This window comes from Cucumis melo, chromosome 7 (assembly GCF_025177605.1).
Source record: "Cucumis melo cultivar AY chromosome 7, USDA_Cmelo_AY_1.0, whole genome shotgun sequence".
Lineage (NCBI taxonomy): Eukaryota > Viridiplantae > Streptophyta > Magnoliopsida > Cucurbitales > Cucurbitaceae > Cucumis > Cucumis melo.
In genome coordinates, this window is record NC_066863.1 from 18,867,808 (window position 1) to 18,879,525 (window position 11,718).

The following is an 11,718-nucleotide window of genomic DNA, read 5'->3' on the forward strand; positions in this document are numbered from 1 at the left end:
GGACACGTTCCACGAACGTTTGAACTGCGTGAACGTACGTCGCTATCTTTCATGCAAGCGCGGTTGCCATGAGCCCAAGCCCAAGCCCAAGCCTGAGCCCGCCCGACCGGACGGACGGCGGCGCGCGTGTGGGACAGGGTTATACTATCACCACTAACTTGATTTGTAGTCCCCTTCAATGGTAGGAGTTTATATTTCCTCATCCCACTTCAAGATTTATCCATGTGGGACAAAGTTTGATAGTTTTTCTATTTGGGCCAAGCCCAATAAGTCATTTCCAGTAATCCCCCACAAATGACTGCGATAACAAAGTTTTCGGGTAAGTGAAAAAGAATGAGATTTGTTCTGAGCATAGAGGAGATATTAAGCTTAGGCACCAATATCCGAAGATTTGAATTGATGCGTAGTGAAGTAAGGCAACAACCTTGTTTAGAGGGAGTGAATTATATCTTGAACTCCTTGTAACACTTGGTTGAGACCCTTACGACACGCTCTATCTCTAGGGAAAAGCCTTTGTTTCTGCAACATAAACTTGTGGCTTTTTGGCCATGCACATAGATCGAACCTCGAGTTGTCGTGAGAGCTCTAGAAAGAGACCTTTAAACTCTTTCATAGAAGGCGGCCCCACCTTCACTGTCACGGTATATGCTCCATCAAGTTTGTCAAGTCAAACCACTCAAAAGAGCTATGGAGACTTCATTGTCCATACCGATTATGAACTCACAGGTTTTGGATCATCCATCTAGTCCATTTAAGGACTGTCCACACGATGGGCTATGGACCATCAAGTCTATCGCAACAGATCACCCAATAAGGGGCTATGGACCATCAAGTCTATCGCAATAGACCACCTATTTATCAAGTGCTATGAATCTCTGAAGGGCTTCAGGCCCATGTTCATAGAGGAATCTAATGCCATTTTCCTTGTTAGTCCTTTGGTTAAAGGATTAGCCAAGTTCTTCTCAGATCGAACAAAATCCAAGAAGATGGTTCCTTCCTTTAGTAGTTGTTTTACTACTGCATGCCTAAGACGTATGTGTCTACTTTTACCATTATAAACACTGTTCTTGGCAGTACATATCGCAGCTTACGAATCACACTGTATGGACTCCGGTACAGATGTCCCCCACAATGGTACATCTCCTAGTAGATTTTTTATCCACACAACCTCCTGTCCTGCCAACTCTAATGCTATGAACTCGGATTCCATTGTGGATCTGGCTATACAAGTCTGCTTTGTAGACTTCCAAGATATAGCTCCACCTCTGAGTAAAAAAACATACCCACAAGTAGAGTTAACCTCATCATTATCTATGACCCAGTTTGCATCACAATATCCTTCTAGTATGGTAGGAAATTTGTTGAAGTGTAGACAGTAATCTATCGTCCCTTTAAGATATCTTAACAAACGGCGTAAGGCATCCCAGTGGTATCTATTAGGATTGTGTGTATATCTACTTAATCTACTGACAGCATATGCAATATCTGGTCTAGTGTAATTCATTAAATACATCACACTACCTATGATCTTTGCATATTCGGGTTGAGACACACTATCTCCTTTATTCTTCTTAAGATGTTTACTAGCGTCAAAGGGAGTTCTCACAGGAGAAACATCAAAGGAATCAAACTTCTTTAGTATTTTCTCTACGTAATGAGATTGACATAGAGACAAACTGGTTTTGTTTTTCCTGATTTTAACACCTAGGATTACGTCTGCTTCTCCCAAGTCTTTCATTTCAAAGTGTGACGAGAGGAAAAACTTAGTATCAGTTATTAACTCCATGTTTGTTCCAAAGATTAACATGTCGTCAACATATAGACATATTAATATGCAATCAGCTCCAACCATCTTTGAATAGACACACGTGTCGGAGGAATTTATTTTAAATCCATTGGTTATCAACGTATTGTTAAATTTGTCGTACCACTGTTTGGGAGCTTGCTTGAGACCGTATAGAGACTTTCTCAGTTTACACACTTTGTTTTCTTGCCCAGAGATTTTAAAGCCTTCTGGTTGTGTCATATAAATTTCTTCTTCTAAGTCACCATTTAATAAGGCTGTTTTTACGTCCATTTGGTGAATAAGAAGGTTATGTATTGCGGCCAAAGCAATCAAGGCCCTAATTGTGGTTATCTTAGTTACAGGGGAATATGTGTCAAAATAGTCAACACCTTGTTTCTGGGTATATCCTACTACCACTAATCTAGCCTTGTATCTTTCTATTGATCCATTTGGTTTTGTTTTCTTTTAAAGATCCACTTACATCTAATTGGCTTGTTTCCCATAGGAAGATCCACCAGTTCCCATGTATGATTCATGACCAGTGAGTCCAATTCACTTTTAATGGCCTCTTTCCACATACTTGAATCTACAGAGTTTAACGCTTCTTGGTAAGTTTTAGGATCCTCATCTATTAAGTACAAGTTTGTGAAGTTACAGTCAATTTCATCACGCCTTTCCACTATGAAGGTGCTTAAGAAATCTGGACCGAAACTTTTCTCAGTTCTCTGTCTTTTACTTCTCCTAAGTTCTAATTCACAACATAGGTTTAGAGTATCAACAGTTTCAGAACCAGGTGTTTCACTAACGATTTCAGGATCATGCATTCTGTTAGATAGGCTAGGAGCATACAATGATTGTTTTAACAGAAAAACATGCTCAAAGAATTCTGCATCTCTAGATTCGTTTATAGTTTTGTCATTTAAACACATAAACCTATATGCAGCACTATTTTGAGCATACCCGATAAAAATGCAGTCAAAGGTTTTAGATCGTACCGTAGTTTTCTTCAATGCAAGAAATGGTACCTTAGCCAAGCATCCCCAGACCTTTAGGTAGGAAAGATTTGGTGCATATCCTTTCCAGAGTTCGTATGGAGTTTTGTCTAGCCTTTTGTGGGGAATCCTGTTAAGAATAAAACATGCAGACAACACGGCTTTCCCCTACATATTATCAGATAGGTCGGAGCTTAATAACATGGCATTCATCATTTCTTTAAGAGTTTTATTTTTTCGTTCTGCTATGCCATTTTGTTGTGGTGAGTAAGGAGCAGTAAATTCATGGATGATACCATTTGATTCACAAAATTCTTTAAGCGTTTTATCGGAATACTCACCACCTCTATCTGATCTTAATCTTTTTATCCTTTTTCCTAACTGATTCTCAGATTCTACCTTGAATTTTAAGAACATACTGACAGCTTCAATTTTTGTTTTTATCAGGTATATCTTAGTGAATCTAGAGTAATCATCAACAAAGGATACATAGTAGTTTTTACCACCTCTACTAGTAGTAGTTCTAAAGTCGGCTAGATCTTAGTGAATTAATTCTAACAGCTCAGTAGTTCTATATTCAACTGGTTTGAAAGGCTTCTTATGGAATTTACTTTCTACGCAAATGGGGCATTTACCAGTTTCATGCGATTGAGAAGTATTAATGAGTCTCAAGTCTTTAAGTTTTCTAATTGATGCAAAGTTCACATGTCCTAGTCTACCATGCCATAAGTCAGCAGATTCAATCAAGTAAGCAGAACTGGAAGCATTTGCATTCATAGAAATCGTGTTTAGCACAAATAGACCATTAGATAGATACCCCTTACCGACAAAATCTCCATTTTTGGTGAGGACAACTTTGTCACCTTCTAGCACAATTTTAAGCCTAGCCCGATTCAACAGACTCCCAAACACCAGGTTCCTACGTAGGGAAGGGACATATAGAACATTACTTAAAGATAAAGTTTTGCCAGAAGTTAACTTTAAAATAACCTTCCCTTTCCCGATTACTCCTGCAGTGGCTGAGTTTCCCATGAACACGCATTCTCCATCGGCAGTGTCTTCGTAGTCATAGAGAAGTTCACGATTGGTGCAGAAGTGTCTCGAGGCTCCAGTGTCGAGAATCCAGTCTGTCTTGTTTTCTATCAGATTGGCCTCTACTATGGTTGCTATGATCTCACTGTCTTGTTCTCCTAGATTGGCTTTGTAACGCCCCGAAAATTTAAGGTAAAATTTTTCTCGTTTTATGTAAAATGCAAGTTGATATAATAATAATATAATATTAATTATATTATTATTATTAATATTTATTTTATTTGTTATAATATTAATATTATAATAATTATTATTATTAATTAATATTATAGAAATATTGTTATTTATAAAACAATAAAATAAATTATTAATTATTTAATATTAATATTATTAATATATTATTATTATTACTTTATTATTATCATTATTATTTATATTTAATATATATATTATTATTTAATTTAAATTATTAATATTATAAATTTATTAAGAATTATATATATATATATATATATAATAAATTTTATTTTTTTAAAAAACCCTAATTCGCGCCGCCCCCCCCCCACATCGAATTTTTTTTTCTTCTTTCTCTTCCGTTTCTTCCTCTCCCCGACGCCGCGCCACCGCCACCCGAACCATCCATCTTCTCTTCTTCCTCCATCTCTTCCTTCCTCGTCTCTGCATCGCCGCCGGCGTCGTCGTCTCCGTCTCCGAAAGCGAACAGCCGCCGCGACTATCCGTTCGGGTGTCCTCTCGGTTTCGTTTCGCCCGACGCCGCCGCACTTCTCCGGCCTTTTTTTTCTCTCTTCCGCCTTCGTCTCCGCCACCATATCTCTCCTCCTCTCCGTCTCCATCTCCTGTATCACCTTCCAGTGTCGTTCGCCACCACCGCCGTCGCCGGAAGAGAGAAAGCCCTCCAAAAACCGTGCGACCCGGTTCCAAGCCAACCCGACCCGAAACCACTTCCAGCCGAGCCGAGCGAGCCGAACCAAGCCGAGCGAGCCGAACCAAGCCGAGCGAGCCGAACCAAGCCGAGCGAGCCGATCCAAGCCGAGCCGCGAGCCGAGTGAGCCGAGCCGCGAGCCGAACCAAGCCGAGCCGCGAGCCGAGTGAGCCGAGCCGCGAGCCGAACCAAGCCGAGCCACCTAAGCCTTCCTTCCTTCATTTCGGTTCACGGTGAGTCTTCGGTAAGGATTGTTCTGATGAATTCCCTAATGTTACCTCGTCCGATTCGAGTTTGAATGTTGGATTAAGTTATGGCCCTACTTTTCTCCTTTGAAGGTAGTGCAGAGTTGACGCTTAAGTTCTCGGGTTCCGCGGCAGACCTGGTTGGAGTTAGCTTCCTTTCCTTGGGTAAGTCAGCGGATAACCTTTTAAAACAACTGCTACTGAAATCATCAACTAAAACTTTCGTGTTTCGTTAGGTAGATCTGTCGAGCGTGGTTTTCGATCGAGGGCATAACCGAGTTTCAGGTAAGGGTTTTCCTACTACTGGACCCTGAGTCCAGGCTGAGAACGTAGCAATCCACAGGGGATTGCGCGTTAGTGACTGTACTGAATAACTGCATGCGTGTTGACTGTTAAGTACTGATATTATATTTTGTCTGATGAAAATATAATGTGACTGCTATTTGTGGATTGAAATTATATGTTGATGGACTTTAAAGTTACGGTTTAGTATGTAGTAAACCACTGGTCTGGATGTGGTTCATGGAATTTGGACGGGGAAGGACAGTGAGTCCGGTTTTGGTTGGTTAGTCGATTGGACCTAGGGTTTCCCTATTGGGCGTGCGAATCGGTAATGCATAAAGCAACTGAGGGTGTAGATGTTTAAACCTATACTATCTGACTGACAAAGCCTATGGTGGGACTGTGATATGAATGCCGTTGGGTTGTGGCTGATGTAGACAGTTTAGTTTGGACTGAGGGGTAACGGTTAGCTTCATCTATGGGGTAGTGTGCCTTACGGATATGTGCGTCCTTCGGGAGCACTAGACTGATATGTGCATCCTTCGGGAGCACTAGACTGATATGTGTATCCTTCGGGAGCACTAGACTGATATGTGCATCCTTCGGGAGCACTAGACTGATATGTGCATCCTTCGGGAGCACTAGACTGATATGTGTATCCTTCGGGAGCACTAGACTGATATGTGTATCCTTCGGGAGCACTAGACTGATATGTGCATCCTTCGGGAGCACTAGACTGATATGTGCATCCTTCGGGAGCACTAGACTGATATGTGCGTTCTACGGAACCACTAGACTGTTATGTAGGGTACCCCCGAATAGGAAGTTAACTGTTGTTCCCTAACGGGCCCAGTAGTGGGTCCCTTACTGGGTATGTTTATACTCACCCTTTCCCTTCTTTAACTTTTCAGGTAGGGGTGTAGCGAGGGGCAGACCGACGAGAGGCAGGAAGGATGCGTGAAGGCCATATGGACGCGTCTGATTTTCTTTCGCTTCCGCTATGTATTTTGTCAGAATATTTTGATTGTGATTTTTGGACTGGTGACTTGACATTTTATTTTGTGACTTTTTGAATTATTTAAAATAGGGCCCGAAACTGTCTTTTGTAAGGTTTATACTGTTTTAATGAATCGTATCTGGTCCGTTTTAAATTTTATGTTGAATGGTCGAGTTTTGGTATTTGGTAGTGACCTCAGCTTAGTCCGGAAAAGTTGGGTCGTTACAGTTGGTATCAGAGCCTAAGTTTTAGGTTCTGTAGACTGACTTATAATGTGAGTCTGTGTTTTGTGTCCTTATGGCTGAAACGATCCTTGCCGCTCGTCAGGTACGCTCTCATGAAAGTATATGTATAACTCTACATGCATTACCTTACCTAAGTTAAACTGCAAATGCAATTACCATTTATGACTAAAGGAATCGTTGGTGGTTGTTAGGGAAATGCCACCAAGGAGAGGTGCACGTAGGGGTGGTCGAGGAGGCCGAGGAAGGGGAGCAGGACGCGTTCAACCTGAGGTGCAGCCTGTAGCCCAAGCCCCTGACCCGGCTGCGCCAGTTACTCATGCGGACCTAGCCGCCATGGAGCAGAGGTTTAGAGATATGATTATGCAGATGCGGGAGCAGCAGAAGCCTGCCTCGCCAACGCCGGCGCCAGCTCCAGCGCCAGCTCCAGCACCAGTTCCTGCTCCAGCTCCGGCTCCGGTACCAGTTGCGCCCCAGTTTGTGCCGGATCAGTTGTCAGCAGAGGCTAAGCATCTGAGGGATTTCAGGAAGTATAATCCCACGACGTTCGATGGGTCTTTGGAGGACCCCACTAGGGCTCAGATGTGGTTATCGTCCTTGGAAACCATATTCCGTTACATGAAATGCCCTGAGGATCAGAAGGTTCAGTGTGCTGTTTTTATGTTGACTGACAGAGGTACTGCATGGTGGGAGACTACAGAGAGGATGCTTGGTGGTGATGTGAGTCAGATCACGTGGCAGCAGTTCAAGGAGAGTTTCTATGCGAAATTCTTCTCTGCCAGTTTGAGAGATGCCAAGCGGCAGGAGTTTCTGAACCTAGAGCAGGGTGACATGACAGTGGAGCAGTATGATGCGGAATTTGACATGTTATCCCGCTTCGCTCCCGAGATGATAGCGACCGAGGCGGCCAGAGCTGATAAGTTTGTTAGAGGCCTCAGACTGGACATTCAGGGTTTGGTCCGAGCCTTCAGACCCGCTACTCATGCCGATGCACTGCGCCTGGCAGTGGATCTCAGTTTACAGGAGAGGGCTAACTCGTCTAAGACCGCTGGGAGAGGTTCGACATCGGGACAGAAGAGGAAGGCTGAGCAGCAGCCTGTTCCAGTACCACAGCGGAATTTCAGATCAGGTGGTGAGTTTCGCAGCTTCCAGCAGAAACCTTTTGAGGCAGGGGAGGCTGCCAGAGGAAAGCCGTTGTGTACCACTTGTGGGAAGCACCATCTGGGCCGTTGCTTATTCGGGACCAGGACCTGCTTTAAGTGCAGGCAAGAGGGTCATACAGCTGATAGATGCCCGTTGAGACTCACGGGGATCGCGCAGAATCAGGGAGCAGGTGCTCCACATCAGGGTAGAGTCTTTGCAACCAACAGGACTGAGGCTGAGAAGGCAGGCACAGTAGTGACAGGTACGCTCCCAGTGTTGGGGCATTACGCCTTAGTTTTGTTTGACTCGGGTTCGTCACATTCTTTTATCTCTTCCGCATTTGTGTCGCATGCCCGCTTAGAGGTAGAACCCTTACACCATGTTCTATCAGTATCTACTCCTTCCGGGGAATGTATGTTGTCGAGGGAAAAGGTGAAAGCATGCCAGATTGAGATAGCAGGCCATGTGATTGAGGTAACGCTGATAGTCCTGGATATGCTGGACTTTGATGTAATCCTGGGTATGGATTGGTTGGCCGCTAACCACGCCAGCATAGATTGTTCACGTAAGGAGGTAACGTTTAACCCTCCCTCGACGGCCAGTTTTAAATTTAAGGGAGGAGGGTCAAAGTCGTTGCCTCAGGTAATCTCAGTCATCAGGGCCAGTAAACTGCTCAGTCAGGGTACTTGGGGTATCTTAGCGAGTGTGGTGGATACTAGAGAGGCGGATGTATCCCTGTCGTCAGAACCAGTAGTGAGGGACTATCCGGACATTTTTCCTGAGGAACTTCCAGGGTTACCTCCGCACAGGGAGGTTGAGTTTGCCATAGAGTTGGAGCCGGGCACGGTTCCTATATCCAGAGCCCCTTACAGAATGGCCCCCGCAGAATTGAAAGAACTGAAGGTACAGTTACAGGAATTGCTTGATAAGGGATTCATTCGACCGAGCGTGTCACTTTGGGGTGCGCCAGTCTTATTCGTTAAGAAGAAGGACGGATCGATGCGTCTGTGCATTGACTATAGGGAGTTGAATAAAGTAACCGTAAAGAACAGATATCCCTTGCCCAGGATTGACGATCTATTTGACCAGTTACAGGGAGCCACGGTGTTCTCTAAGATTGATCTTCGGTCGGGATACCATCAGCTGAGGATTAAGGATGAGGATATACCGAAGACAGCATTTCGATCCAGATATGGACACTACGAGTTTATTGTGATGTCTTTTTGTTTGACGAATGCTCCGGCAGTGTTTATGGACTTGATGAACAGAGTGTTTAGGGAGTTCCTAGATACTTTTGTGATTGTGTTTATCGACGATATCTTGATATACTCCAAGACGGAGGCCGAACACGAGGAGCACTTACGTATGGTTTTGCAAACACTTCGGGATAATAAATTATACGCAAAGTTCTCGAAGTGCGAGTTTTGGCTGAAGCAGGTATCCTTTCTGGGCCACGTGGTTTCTAAGGCTGGAGTCTCTGTAGATCCAGCTAAGATAGAGGCAGTCACCGGTTGGACCCGACCTTCCAGAGTCAGTGAGGTTCGTAGTTTTCTGGGTTTAGCAGGCTATTATCGACGGTTTGTGGAGAACTTTTCTCGTATAGCTACTCCTCTTACTCAGTTGACCAGAAAGGGAGCTCCTTTTGTTTGGAGCAAGGCATGTGAGGACAGTTTCCAGACCCTTAAACAGAAGTTAGTTACCGCACCGGTTCTTACGGTACCTGATGGTTCTGGCAATTTCGTGATTTATAGTGATGCTTCCAAGAAGGGTCTGGGTTGTGTTTTGATGCAGCAGGGTAAGGTGGTCGCTTATGCGTCTCGTCAGTTGAAGAGTCATGAGCAGAACTACCCTACGCATGACCTAGAGTTGGCAGCAGTGGTTTTTGCTTTGAAAATATGGAGGCATTATTTATATGGTGAAAAGATACAGATATTCACAGATCATAAGAGCTTGAAATACTTCTTTACTCAGAAAGAATTGAATATGAGACAGCGAAGGTGGCTTGAGTTAGTGAAGGATTACGATTGTGAGATACTGTATCATCCAGGCAAGGCAAATGTGGTAGCTGATGCTCTTAGTAGGAAAGTATCACATTCAGCAACACTCATTACCCGGCAGGCCCCATTGCATCGGGATCTCGAGCGGGCTGAGATTGCAGTGTCAGTGGGGGCAGTTACTATGCAGTTAGCCCAGTTGACGGTACAGCCGACTTTGAGGCAGAGGATCATTGATGCTCAGAGTAACGATCCTTATCTGGTTGAGAAACGTGGCCTAGCAGAGGCAGGGCAAACGGCTGAGTTCTCGTTATCCTCTGATGGTGGACTGTTGTTTGAGAGACGCCTCTGTGTTCCGTCAGATTGTGCGGTTAAGACAGAATTATTATCTGAGGCGCACAGTTCCCCATTTTCCATGCACCCAGGTAGTACGAAGATGTATCAGGACCTGAAGCGAGTTTATTGGTGGCGTAACATGAAGAGAGAAGTAGCAGAATTTGTTAGTAAATGCTTGGTGTGTCAGCAGGTTAAAGCACCAAGGCAGAAACCAGCGGGTTTATTACAACCCTTGAGCATACCGGAATGGAAGTGGGAGAACGTGTCCATGGATTTCATTACAGGGCTACCGAGAACTCTGAGGGGTTTTACAGTGATTTGGGTTGTGGTGGACCGACTTACTAAATCAGCGCACTTCGTTCCGGGTAAATCCACCTATACTGCTAGTAAGTGGGCACAGTTGTACATGTCTGAGATAGTGAGATTACATGGAGTGCCAGTGTCGATTGTTTCTGATAGGGATGCCCGTTTCACTTCCAAATTTTGGAAGGGTTTGCAGACTGCTATGGGCACGAGGTTGGATTTTAGTACGGCTTTCCATCCACAGACTGACGGTCAGACTGAGCGTCTGAACCAGGTTTTAGAGGATATGTTGCGAGCGTGTGCATTGGAATTTCCAGGTAGCTGGGACTCCCACTTACATTTGATGGAATTTGCTTATAATAACAGTTATCAGGCTACTATTGGCATGGCACCGTTTGAGGCCCTGTACGGCAAATGTTGTAGATCCCCGGTTTGCTGGGGTGAGGTAGGTGAGCAGAGATTGATGGGTCCTGAGTTAGTTCAGTCTACTAACGAAGCGGTACAGAAGATTAGATCACGCATGCATACCGCTCAGAGTAGGCAGAAGAGTTATGCAGATGTGAGGCGGAAGGACCTTGAGTTTGAGATAGGGGATAAGGTGTTCTTAAAGGTAGCACCTATGAAAGGTGTCTTGCGTTTTGAAAGGAGGGGAAAATTGAGTCCCCGTTTTGTTGGGCCGTTTGAGATTCTGGAGCGGATTGGCCCTGTAGCTTATCGCTTGGCGTTGCCTCCATCACTCTCGACAGTTCATGATGTGTTTCACGTTTCTATGTTGAGGAAGTACGTGCCAGATCCATCCCATGTAGTGGATTACGAGCCACTAGAGATTGATGAAAACTTGAGCTATGTTGAACAACCTGTTGAGGTGCTTGCTAGAGAGGTGAAGACGTTGAGAAATAAAGAAATTCCCCTAGTTAAAGTCTTATGGCGGAATCATCGGGTAGAAGAGGCTACATGGGAGCGTGAAGATGACATGAGGTCCCGTTATCCCGAACTGTTCGAGGAATAAAACTTTCGAGGACGAAAGTTCCCTAAGGAGGGAAGAATGTAACGCCCCGAAAATTTAAGGTAAAATTTTTCTCGTTTTATGTAAAATGCAAGTTGATATAATAATAATATAATATTAATTATATTATTATTATTAATATTTATTTTATTTGTTATAATATTAATATTATAATAATTATTATTATTAATTAATATTATAGAAATATTGTTATTTATAAAACAATAAAATAAATTATTAATTATTTAATATTAATATTATTAATATATTATTATTATTACTTTATTATTATTATTACTTTATTATTATCATTATTATTTATATTTAATATATATATTATTATTTAATTTAAATTATTAATATTATAAATTTATTAAGAATTATATATATATATATATATATATAATAAATTTTATT